Source organism: Ammodytes marinus, assembly GCF_949987685.1.
Source record: "Ammodytes marinus genome assembly, chromosome: 10".
In the NCBI taxonomy this organism is placed as follows: domain Eukaryota; kingdom Metazoa; phylum Chordata; class Actinopteri; order Uranoscopiformes; family Ammodytidae; genus Ammodytes; species Ammodytes marinus.
In genome coordinates, this window is record NC_137214.1 from 13,422,471 (window position 1) to 13,435,591 (window position 13,121).

Genomic DNA, 13,121 nt, shown 5'->3' on the forward strand with positions numbered 1-13,121 from the left:
CTTTAAGCCCCACCGTCCAAAAAGCCCAGTCTAGTCTGCTCTGATTGGCCCTTAATCTAACTGCCAGTTAGATTTGCATATCTATTTCTAAATTAGGTTAGTAATGAGGGTGTTTTTCGCTCATAATTTTGTAATCTCTAGTAACAGCGGGTACCCATGAAAAAGTGCTTTTGGCATAATAAGTGACCTTTAAATCTGTTTTGCTGACACACAAGGTAAGTCACCATTCGGAACAAGGTTCGATTGAAGGGTACCGTTGACTTACTGTTGAGCTTTGAATCTGTTACCATACTTACAAAGAGGTTCTTGTTTATTGCCTGCAGCATTCATTATGATATCTTTGCTTGCAGTTTGCCAAACAGTAAAATCTTTAATCTTTCCGTTCCTACCTCGGGTATGTCTGTGCATTTCTGTTGACTATGAACTCTCAGCACTGCCACAGTTGCATCATATACACACTCACACAAGCCTTTTGTTCAGCAAGAAGGGCAGGAAGACAGATCACAAACACAGAGAGAAGGAGAGAGAGAGAGAGTGGAGAGAGAGACACACAATTGGGATTGTGTGCTGGTTAGGAGGACAGAGAGAGTTGGAGAGCAATGGGGAGGCCGTCATTATAATAGTCGATGAGCTGGCATTCCCTGTGGCCACTGAGCTTTCAGTGGCTCTGCCTAAAGTCCAGGACTGCTGAATCAGGGTGAATAACAACAGAGAGAGGCACGGACTGGAGCTTATTCCACCACTAAAGACATAAAGCAGCCGGCCACATCTGCTGGCCTAAAATGTCTGTCTGACTTTTGTGTATTTATATACAACTCTTTATGCACCTTTTCCCCCCAAAAAAAAACAATTATTTGCAGTGTAACTGATTTTAAACTACACTTGCATAAGTAAAGTGACTTGACTATTTAAGTTGGATTGTAATTGTTGGATTTATTTTGTTATTTATTGTTCACCTCTTCCAGCATGGGGAAGGAAGCGAATTGTGTTTGGTTTGTTTCCTCTTATGTGTTGTTTACTGGCATAATGGAACACAGTTATAACCATGCTCTGGTTAAAGCCTTGTGACTTTCTCCCTGAGAATGAGCGTCCTTGTTTCTACAATAAACCATTGATCGACCATCATCAAGTGAATAATTCTGTCTACCACAGATAGAACACTATATGACAGCAGTCAGTATACTGGGGGCTGATATAACAGTGATCAGATAAAATACTTATTAATTATCCTTTTTGTTGCTGTAATGGTTTGTAAATACAAAAAAAACTAAATGTAAAATAAGTCAAATGTATGTCTATGCAGGCTCTAGTATTGCCCAGAATAGGTGAAAGTTACACACTACATGTTCCATGAAGTAAGTTCCATAAAGTATCACTGTGTAGATTATCTACATGTCCTACTTTTAAAATAATCCTTTGTACTTCATACTGTAAATCCCCAAAATCCTTCAGATTAAGTTAATTCCATTGATGTTTTCGGTCCCGAGGGTGCGAGGGTGTTTCCATGGTTGGATTGTGTCGAATGTAATGGCATTGTGCGGCATACAAAGGGGAAATAATGGACACCTGAGAAAAACACTAACGGTGTTCTTCCCTTTTTAGTTTCAGGGCTTCATCTGTAGAAAAAGAAGGCCAATGTTTGTAGGCTGACATTCTATTTCAGAAAGAATACTATATTTGGATTGCCTCACATTTGGGCTTTTGTTATCTCTACATTACATAAGTCTGAGTGTAAGAAGATGTAAGCAACCTTTCAAGAGACCTTTGCAACCATTCTATGCACAACAAGAATCCACCTCATTTGGGTTTTGAACACAACAACAAGCGGTGTTGTTCTCAGAAGCGTATAGAACATTGTTTTTTATTTCAGTGTTAACGCAGTCCCACGCTCTGTATTATTGATGATTTGAGCTGCCTAAAAATGTGTCTCTCGCTTCCCCCTTTCGCGCCAACATGTCAGCAAAATTCCCTCTGCTCAGCACCTCTCATTGTCTTTCAGCCCGCAGGAGCGCAGTTTATTTTCACTAGCATTTTGCCCCCTTTTATCTCCCCCTTTTTTTCTGCCACCGCATTCTCCGCAGACTGTGTGAGAGTTTACTGTAAGTCCTTTCCCTCTGAACTTCATGGCTGGATGTGGTTCTTTTGAACGTTCCCCCAGCCAGGGCTTTGAACTTTCTTTTTTAAATCCCCAATCCACCCCAAATCTGGGAGGAGACCAGCCCCGGTCCAAGCTGGTGGCTCAGCTCACCAGTGGTATATAGTGGCAGCTAACTTCTAATCTTTCTTCTCTCTTGTGGCAAGGCAGAGGAGTGGGAAGTCTTATTTATGCATAGCTTATCAGGTTAGATGTAGGTCAAAAAGGAGTGTGCTTATACCCCTGCATTTTTTCTTTTCCTCTGTTTTTTTTTCTGTCTGAGACTGACATTCTATCATATGTAGGTGAGGTCGGCAATTTTTTTAAGAAAGATTGACTGTCCGTACTGTGAGTGTGTGTCTGTGTGTGTGTTGAAAAACAAATCCAATGTGAATACGCAGGCTAGGCTCTGTAAATGGGCATACTGCTAGCTTCGGTGTGCCCCCTATCTTACATAACCTTTGTTTACATACCAGTTCACAGAGCCTAGGCTGGATTGTTTTTCAGCGCCCAAACAGTACGGACAGGTAGCGGCGGATCGTGAGGAAATATTAATTGATTTTTACAAGAAAAGTATTTTTTTTTACAACAAGCATTCTCCTGAATCACTGACTTTACTTGTAACTAATGTTGTTATTGTGTGGTCTTTTGCAGTGCCCCCAGTTGGCTCTTCCAATTGGCCACTATTCAATACCACTCAATGTGTGCACTCACTTGCCTCAGTTTGACCCCCTGCCTCACTCCATTTGAACTTTGACCTGTGGATTACCTTTCACATCATGTCCTCCTGTCTGCTGTGCATGCTGGGAGCTACACTGTCGCTAAGTGATTTCTCACACATTAAGAGGGAAAGGTAAGCTTCTCTTTGGCAACAAGGATGGATATTGAAGGAGATTAAAAGGCCAACAATTCCCACCGCTGTAAAAAAAAAAAAGACTGCAGAACGTGGCACAGCTGAAACTGCAAAGAAGTGAGTTAATTCCCCAGGCGGCTGTTAAGCAGAGCTCTTTTGCTCAGAAGCAAAGACATTTACACGTCTTCTAATTGGCAGACCTTGATAATAGTGTTTCACTTTGATATTCTTTAAAGACTGCAGCTCAAAGAGGTACCACTCACCCAAGACTTTTATTTGTTTTTTACACTTTCAGATTCATTGAAACTAAAAGACATTCATGCCTTGGCAGTGAATGTTTCATCGCCGGCTGCTTTGAACGTCTCTATTGCAGGCTCATTACGGTGTCATTGACTTCCATTTTGTGGCAGCCTAACGTCAGAGGCTGAAGCTGTTTGCTCTGCTCTCGAGTTTTGGCCTGACGTGTGGTGTAGCACTGGAAAGTGAAAAAACACTTTTTTTAAAGTGTTACACCAATGGTGAAAGTGCTAACCCATGAATCATGACTGATCATAACTAACAGTTGTACATTCAGATTCACTTGCCTTTTTTAAATGGAAAAGTTGCAAAGTAGGGGGATTTAGCACAATCATTTTGCAAGTGAAACCCCAGTCATGGCTGACGTAAGATTAATTTACCTGTCTTTTATATGGTATGCAGGTACTCTAAAGCTACAAAAAAGGGTTAGAATTACCTTGTTGCTTTTTATTGTCCCTAAGAATTAAGAAGGTGAGTGTTTTAATTGTGAATCATAACTTATAATTTTTAAAGATTGTAACTGAGATTGAGCACTAAACAATAATGGCTTGTGTTTTTTTGGCCCTTCATTCTAGAAGCAATTATTTGGGGGTTTTCATTATGTCTGCATCTATGTGTTAAAGGGATATAGGCTAGCAGTATCCTCCTGTTTCCAGTCATCAAGCTAAGCTGAGCTAAAATGGTGCTGACACTAGTTCTATATTTACCGTACCCACATGATGAGAGTGATATCGATCTTCAAACCTAACCTTAGGCAAGAAAGTGAATAAACTAATTTACAATGTTGTATTCTTCCTTTTATAATAAACTGCTGAATAGAGCGGAAGCTTGGACACAGAACTATACGCCCACGATGCAGCAACATATGTTCTAATCTTTAATCCAAGGCTTTCATTGATGTTTTCCTTTTACTGAGAGTTATCCATTCCCACGGCCTCTAAGGGTTTATCTAGATCATTTACATCAGCCTCATCTGATCTTGTTGTTTATGTGTGTGGCAGTCTGCTCTATCATGACACATGGCCTGTTATGTGTAGTCAGTACATGTTTATGTGCCAGTGTATTGGTTTGCAATTAACTTACTTGCTCCTCAGAACCTAAAGCACACACAGTAGGCAATGTTTTGATTGAATAAAAAACCTGACATTTTTTTTTTAAAGAAATGGTTAGGGACTATAGCCAAAAGATGAGAAAAGAGACTGCAGGGAGCAAATGAGGAAGCACCTTAGACACACACACACAAGGAAAGAGGAGAAATGATGATAAATGGATCAAGTGACACGGCTAAGAAGTCTCTCTGTCCTCCTCTGCATTCCTTGCTGTTAATAAACTGACTCTTGGGGCTTTTGAGGGGTTTGAAGTGTGTGTGTGTTTGTGTGTGTGTGTGTGTGTGTGTGTGCGCGGGCGTGCGTGCGTGCGTGCGTGCGTGCTTTAACGTCGAGTGCTAATGAGCTGACATGGAGGCAAAGCTTATAGCAGAGCCGCTGACATCCGCGACACTTGAAGCAAGCGGCAGTTACAATTAAAAGACTCTCTCTGACTCACTTGTGCAGTGAGTCCCACTAAAGCAATGGGCATGTGTCTCCATGGTCTTGACAGGTCTCACACACACGTGTACCAGTTGATAGTCCGTTCCGTGCATGAGAGGAAGAAGAAATATGCAAAACATTCCCAGGCGATTATTGGATTAATTTCCTGTTTCTTGAGAGGAAAGTCATAGCCTACTCATCCCTCTTTTTCTTCTCTCACCCGTCCCTTACCACTCATATCTTCCATAACTTTTCCCCTGAGGCACACTGTCTAACCCTCTTCTTGTGCATCACTTCGTCTGCTGCTGCTGACTCCGCTCCTGCCGTATTTACAGCCGTTGGCTTTGCTTAATCCAGAGGGTGATGAGCTTGTGTATACGTTTGTGCACGGGCACTCTCACAGACACACCGATCCATGGTCATTTAATCACATCCACTAAACTCACCAGTACTTCCTCCTTCTTTTTTCACAAGTAGACACCGGGCAAATGTGCTCAGTTAGCCTGACCTGTATATGCAAAACTGTGACGGTATTAATGAAAAGGGCAAATTGAAAGGTCAAGTACTCAAGCAAGCTGAATTTTTCATGCACTTTCCTACTCTGTCCTTCATTTCCACAGATTCCCTCTCTCTGTTCGCTGCCGCTGCTGCCCTGCCCTCTGGCACTATCATTTTTCTCACCTCTCCCTTTCTTGCATGCAGGCCCACAAACAGCATCCATTCCTTCCCACCTGTTTTCTGTCGCTCCGTTTCTCTCCTCCCTCTCTCCCTCATCTGGCCCCTTGCCAGTCTGTCTTGTTTTAGGTAACACTGCTTCCTCTTGTCATCGCCCACAAACCTACATTCACTACAGCAGGCCTATACCGCTGCTGCTGAGAGGGAGACTCACAGTCCTCCAGTGTGATGGTGTGTAGGAGGATATTGGTTTCCTTCAAATGTGTTTGCCTGTATGCAGTATTTACAGGTGCGTGTGTGCATGTGCATGTGTGTTTGTGTGTGTGTGTGTGTGTGTGTGTGTGTGTGCGTGCGTGTGTTTGTGCCTGCAAGCACATGCGGGTGTGCATGCGAGATGTAGCAGATGCTATTAGGTTTGACATGTGTGGAGTGATTGGGAGCTGAGTGTGTGTGATGCCAGGGGAAATCACGGCCTCTCTATCTGGAGAACAGTGTGAGATGGAGCACACTTAGTCATGCTGACGGAACCACCAAGGATTTAGAAAGCTTTTAGTGTCTGTGTGCTTATGCGTGCGCCCCCTTTCTCTGCCTACTGTATGTTCACGAACGCGCCTAACAAATAAGTGTGTTGTGTGCGCGAGGAAGCACCTATACTTCCCCAAGTGCACAAGGGCGCACCCTGTCAATGCATGATGCATGTGTTGTGAAAATATTTCACGCCAGGCTCATCGTAAAAACGTAGTGGGTCATGAGGGGGAGTGTGTCCCGGCCCCTGCACCATGTATATGCACAATTTATGTAAAAAAAAAAGTGAAGAAGCTTTTAAGAGGTCGGTGGTGTTGGAATTGATACTAGGAAATGCAGGGGGTGAGTGATATTACTCATCTTTACTAAGGTTTGTATGGATATTTTTTTCGGAAGGGATGTACAAATGTTCTCATTCCCATATACAGTAGCCATTATCCACACTTATCCTCACCTGTATATTTGAAGCATTGTTATTCTCAGTTCAGCTAGATATTGGGTGATACTATTATCCACAGCCAAAGCATGGTTCAGGGCATCTACTGTTATAAATCAAGAATGGTGAATTTCTTATGGCATTGCTGAGGTGTCCACCATCAAATCGGCGTTGTTCATCATCTCTAACTCATGAACAAACTTCATGTGGACAGCCACTGTACACAGCTACTGTACATAAAATATCTGCAATAAAACGGTATTTTCTGACTTAAAGGTCTGAATAACCCCCACGGTTTTTCGGACTAAAGTGTGTGTGCTTGGTGAGCTAGCCATAAAGAATGTCTTTATCGTGGGCGTCTTCTTTGTGTGATTATTGTTGAACTTTTGTTGGATTATTCACGCTCCTTTAGTTTAACATGCCAAGGTAAAACCCTGCTTGGATTTATTTTGGCATGTGTGAATAGTCAAATCCATGTATTCATATCAGCACAAAAATTCTTATGACCATCAACTTCAGCCTGTATCCCAATATGTGCCTGCTAAATCCACGCTGCTCCATTTTCTTTTTGTCTGCTTTTTTTTTTGTCAGCTATTTTTTTTCTCTCACTCTGCTTCTTTTTTTACAAGGCTTAAAAACTTAAATTCAGGCTCTTGACGACTTGTGCCGTGTGTATTTTAGCGCAAAGCCGTTAGAAGCTGACAACATGGCAAAGCTTTTGCTGAGCCTCCAACAATTTTGACACTGCAGGGAAAATCGCTCTTAACTAAGCAGCTGATAAACCCAACTTTTGGATCTCTATCTCTCATATACACACTCAATAACAGCACTTAGAATGCATTCATGCGAGGCCAAATGAGTTGTGTGTATGTTGTGTAATCATTGTTTTACAACAGCTGTATTTGTTTGTTATATGCAGCATGATTTGTCATAATGGCAGCTCATGAAGTCATTTCTACTTATGTATTTTAGTCAGATGGCTGGCAGCGACTCATAAGAGGATTTACACATTTAACAGTGGTGGAAACTCATCTTGCTAGGCCGATGTTATTTTTCCACTAGGCTTCCAAAGCATTGTGGTCCAACCTCTTTATAAAGTGCCACGGTATTTACAAAAACTGATGAGTAAGCACTTCCTCGTATTAATCTGCAACAATCCGTGGCGCGTGTCACATCTATATAAGGGGAGATGGGGTTTCTGTTTGAGAAAACTCATGACAAATGCAGTCTATGAGCACTACTATGAGGCTTGATATCGAAATGATATTCCATTCGATGTATAACCAACTTTAATGCTCGGTAAAAACCCACTGATTTTAATCATTCAAGAGGTAACTCACAGGTGCCTGCGTCCCTCTTTTAGAAGCTATTTTGGTTTGTGGCTCAGGGACAGTCGACAATACCACAAAGCATAACAGGAATATTTATACTGACTCTGGAATGTCAACTTCTGAATTTTTAGATCCCACACACACACGATATACAGAAATATCTATGTGTGCGCGTGCAAAAGGCTGGAGGCTGTTTTCTCCTTTTTCCAGTATGTTTTGGTGTCTGTGTGCGTGAGGAGTTGTGTGTCCTGTTGCGAGGCTGCCAGGCAGGAACTGTGTGTTGCCACTGGGAAAAGACTTTAGTTTGGGCTAATGACATCAGTGTGAGATGAACAGCACGTATTCACTGGCCTGAGGACAACAGGGACTTCTGATTCATCCCACAAATTAAAAAAGCCCTGTGTGTAGAACTCTTTGAGCTGCACTCAGGGAACTACAATCATATAGTTTAATAATAGTTTTCAGCATTAAATCATCTGTATTAGCTTAATACGGGAAGAGAACTACTGTGTCACTGCATTAAACTAATTCTTTATTCTTGTGTTTTGTACTTGTACTTTTAAGCCCCATTTCTACAATTAAATATGCATTTCCTAACTTTTGAAGCTTTTAAATCAATAATGCATGCAGTTACTAGTTAGTTTGATGTGAAAAGTCGGTGTCACTTCTAGTAATAAATATCACAGATAATTATTTCCTATGCAGTTCCCCCGTGCTCTATGAAATATCTATTAGATCACTGTTTTGATGTAGTCCTAGCACGCAACTGTTTTATGCGGAAAAAGTTCAAACTCACAGTATGCCAGCTGCCTAGCACCAAACAGACATTCAAAAGTTAGCGACCAAGTGGCAAACATGTTGGGTTTCAAAATAACTGAAAACTTTGTTCCGTGTCTGCCGGATGTGTACATGGGAAACGGTTTGCTAACAAAAAAAGCACAACAACTGTATCAGTTGGTTATTTATAAGTATTTTAGTAACAGCATTAATGAATACAAGTTTATGGATATGGTCGTATCAAAATATCATTGACCCAAAAGCTAGCTAACTCATCCTGTCTGGTTACATCTGGGAGAATCCACTTCAATAATGGAAATATGACTAGTCCTGAAGGGTTGAAACTTTAAAGCACCCATTTAGCTCTTTTCAACTTGAAGTGTCAAATTAGGTGTTTATTTTATTTTATCATTAGGTGTTTTGAACTAAACGTTGGTGCAGCACTGACTAATCAACGTAGACAGAGTCTGAGAACCGCTAGTAAAACAAGCCTCATTTGCATGATTCCCTCTGATCCTGAAAATATTTCTGTCACTTCTCATCGCACATCCTCATTATGAAGGGTATTTGATAGTTAGGGATGAGGGAGGCACCGGCTTTGTCCACTTCAGGTTTTACCCGAAGGCAGCTGCTTTCCCTTTTAGCAGCTTCACTGTTGCCACTGCTTGAAATGTAAAACATCCTCATTCACCTTTCGGTAGAGAGTTGAAGAGCTCAATTAGACTATAAGCAACAACTGACCAAAAATTGGATGTAGGCCATCATACCCACAGTCACTCAGTTGTTGTAAAGCCAGTTTGCCTATCTGCTTGCATAAAACTTGGTTGATCATCTCTTTTTCTTTATTCTTTTCTCTTTGCCTTCCTATCACAGAGGCAGCATTTTTCCAATACTTTCCCAAGAAGGCTCATTTTCAACCAGTTTCAGTAATTCCATTAAAACAATAGCAAATACAATACTTCTCTGTGAAGGCCTGCCAGTAAGGCATCAGAAGAGATGATCATAAAAGACTATCGGCAGGCAAACGGATCAATTCCTTTGAAAGAGCGCCTACTTTTTACTTTGTTTATTATTGATCTCTCAATGGGTAGCCTTTAATTCATAATTTGATTTTCTTTTCACAGCACCAGACAAATGGGTGAAAAGCAATAAAAAGAGAGATTGTGTAGAAAGTGGTTAGAAGCAAAGTTTCCCAACAATTATTCAGTTAGAAAGTTCAAAAGGCGCTATACAGACGAGTTGGTTGCAGGATTGTGAAATACGAAGATGCACAGGGAATTGATTGCTTAGTTTGAGCAAAACTCAAGAATGTGTTAGATGTTGTAAATGATGTTCACTTTTGGAGAAAAGCATATTTTGGAGGTGTAAATGTATTGTAACATATTTCTCTTACATAAAGGTATTCCCATCCTTATTTTAACACCATCACTGTCCTGGTGAGTAAAACAATACAATCCTTAGGTCATCTTGAGGTGAAAGCAAAGTCGTATAAGAATGGATTTCTAAGCATGCTGGTTTTGTTTTGGCTGGCTGAGGAGGATTTGTTTCTCCCACACTGTTCTCAAACATCTAGCTCTGTCCCAGACACAGCTGCCTTGGACCAAAAATGCTCCTCAGTGCATTCCATTCCCATGAATCCCCCTTGTTTCCTGAAACATGCACGTTCACTTTTCAAAAACACACACACACACACACACACACACACACATACACATTAAACCATTAACACCACTATCTAAAGGCGGCAATGACAGACTCTATACCTAGTCTTTGAAGCGTTACATATAAGATCTTAAACTCAATAAAACATTTGAATACAACTATTGGCACATCTGGCACATAGTACAAAATGGATCTAAGTTATGCAATAGTCTCTGCTTTCCTGTGTTCAGCAGTTCAGTGCTTTGTTTCCCCAGAGTGAACTCGAATTAACCTGCATCTCGTGAGGGACAGCAGACATCTCAGCCAGAGTTAGAGTGTTAGTCCAAGATGTTTACAGTCATTTAGGTTCACACGATTTTAGACAGAACATTCAGCCCTAAGGAGCTTTAAAGGCAAGGAACAGCTGGAACAATATGCCCCCAGAACTGACTGCAAACTTGGAAGTTTACTTGGGAGCTTGTTCATTCGATGAGATGAGAGAGAGAGAGAGAGAGATTGAAAAACAACACAGGTTAAACTGCACTGCGCTCCAATGTCCTGCTCTCTTCAAAACCGATGAGAAAGGGTGGGCGCACTGATGCATGCTTAATTGCACGCAGGGCTTCTTCTTTTATGGATCTAAAAAGGGACACATCACCTACTCTCCTCTGTGTGGCCAGCAGCATGGTGGTGACAGCAGCAGCCAGCACCCTGTCCAATACAACTCTGCAAAAAGCATGCATGCCCTCAGATGTAAAGGTTGTACCTCTGAGGTCATGCATACACTACACAACGTGGAGACACTATCCCATAGGATCTATGGCATAAAGTGGACCTTCTCATGTTATTTTTACCCAAAATAGTCACAAACACATACACTCAACAGAGATACAGCAAATGCCTCGAAATGGTCTTTTCTTGTTTCTAAAAATTGCAAGTATTTTCTTCTTCTTCTTTGAATTGTCAGCTTATATTAGTGTTTAATAATTTAATAAGTCCATTCACATACAGTACACACACATGCACAGGCACAAACAGAAACACAAGCTTTCTATTTATTTGATAGCACTAGGTGATTTTCCTTTCTTCAACTATTTTATAATGCAGTAATAAAACATATACTACGGCCATCAGGGCTCCTTCTACTATTCCATCCTTCTTCGTCCCATAACCAAACTTTAATGGGAAGATTTAAGAGAAAAAATGTCTGTTGTGTAGTTGTATTCCTTACATACTGCAGGTGGCTGCTCGATTTAAATTATTTCAGGATTTTGTAAAAAAAGAAAAAAAAATCGATTTAATTGATTGCATTGCATAATTGGCCATTCAAGCAAAGGCAAAGGCTCCAGTCAAGTCCGCAGGCCTTATAAATTCATATTTTACTCTAGCGTGTGCTGAACTTCATGCTCCCAGTTCTGACATCAGTGACCTCGCCAGAACCTCCCTGGAAGTTTTCTGTTTAGTTTTGGGTTACACAGAGGAAGTTCCGCTCCCCCGCAACCCCCCGGAGAGAAGTCGGACATTGATGAATGTTGGTTCCAGATGTCGACGCCAGAAAAACCATCCTAGAAGCACGTAGAATTACAAGAATGCGGGGAATGCGGCGAGGCCCTGGTACCATCACAGACACTCTTCCAGAGTGATTTCCTCTGCTGTAACTCAAGTGACGGTGTCGGTGTCTGGCCAAATCAGGAATGCATGGCGCTGAAGTTTGAGCCTCAGCTGGGGGCTTGGTCCTCCTCCCATGAGAGGTTTCATTTTCCATAAGTACACTGGAGCTGGGATTATCAACGATGTGTCGCAACATGTCACGGTCAGAACTGGAGCAATATGTCTGGGGGGATGTTATACTTATCTGATACAATGATAATCTGAATTTTTCTACCCCTGCTATCAGTGTCTCTGCCTGTCACATTGGCTGGCTTCTCTCTCCTCTTCTCGGGTATAGTACGACTCTTGCCGTATCCGTCTTGTTTTTTGGGGGGGGCATCCTGCCAGCAGCTGGCATAGTAACAGGTGTCATATATATAGATGTAGCTGCCATCAGCACTGGTGTTACATGACCTCATCTATAAATACGGGATACGTGATAGTGACATGATTTACTGGCCCGCTTCATAGTGGGTCCAATTAGATAAGGCAAAGTACAGTGGAAATGGGAGTAAATCACTTTCGACCACCGAGGAGGAAGCAAGCGCATCTGTTAGGGTGGACACAGCCACTTTGATACTAATGGAGACACTCTGTCTTGTCACCCTGACCACGGCTACTGTGTGTGTGAGTGTGTGTGGATTGGGACAGGTGTAATAGTTTCTTGATACTGTGAGTCCGGGTGTGGCTGTGTGTTTGTTTGATTTGTTATACGCATATTGCTTTTTTTCTGCTCTATATCTGAATGCCTGCAGGGCCCAGGAGGGGGTCACACTATTTCGGCCAAGATAAAATGCTGCCTTGCTGAAAATGTCCCTGTTCCTCTCAAATGGGTCTCCAATGGCAGAGCCGGCCCAAGCCTTCAGGGGGCCCTAAGCGAAATATGATTAGGGGGCCCCTCTCCAATGTTAGCGCTGCTGAAACTATAGATCTTTGTTAAATATCATTCACACACCCAGTGTTTTCCGCTAGTGCCTCCACTGTGCGGCTGTGCGAAAATATTAGACAGCCGAGATTCAGACCCTCCTAGGGGGGTCCGGGGGTATGCCCCCCCGGGAGATTTTTTTAACCTTTTTAAAGTGAAATGCATGAATCTGGTGCACTTTGAGAGGAAAATTAAGAGGCTAAATCTGAGAAATTTTGTGTGAACAAATAATTTGGAGACACTGGGTCGGATGAATTAGAAGCTATTGAAGAAGGACACATGGATTTTCCATAAAAATATTAATATAAATTAAAATATTATGGGTTGGAATTGGAGCTCTTTTTCTTT

The 13,121-nt window shown here is 41.7% G+C and overlaps 1 protein-coding gene across 3 annotated transcripts in view; it reads left to right on the forward strand.

Moving 5' to 3' along the window:
* Positions 1-13,121, forward strand: part of mid2 (midline 2) — a 94,213-nt gene that overhangs the window by 23,500 nt on the left and 57,592 nt on the right. The gene's annotated exons all lie outside the window — the stretch shown is intronic.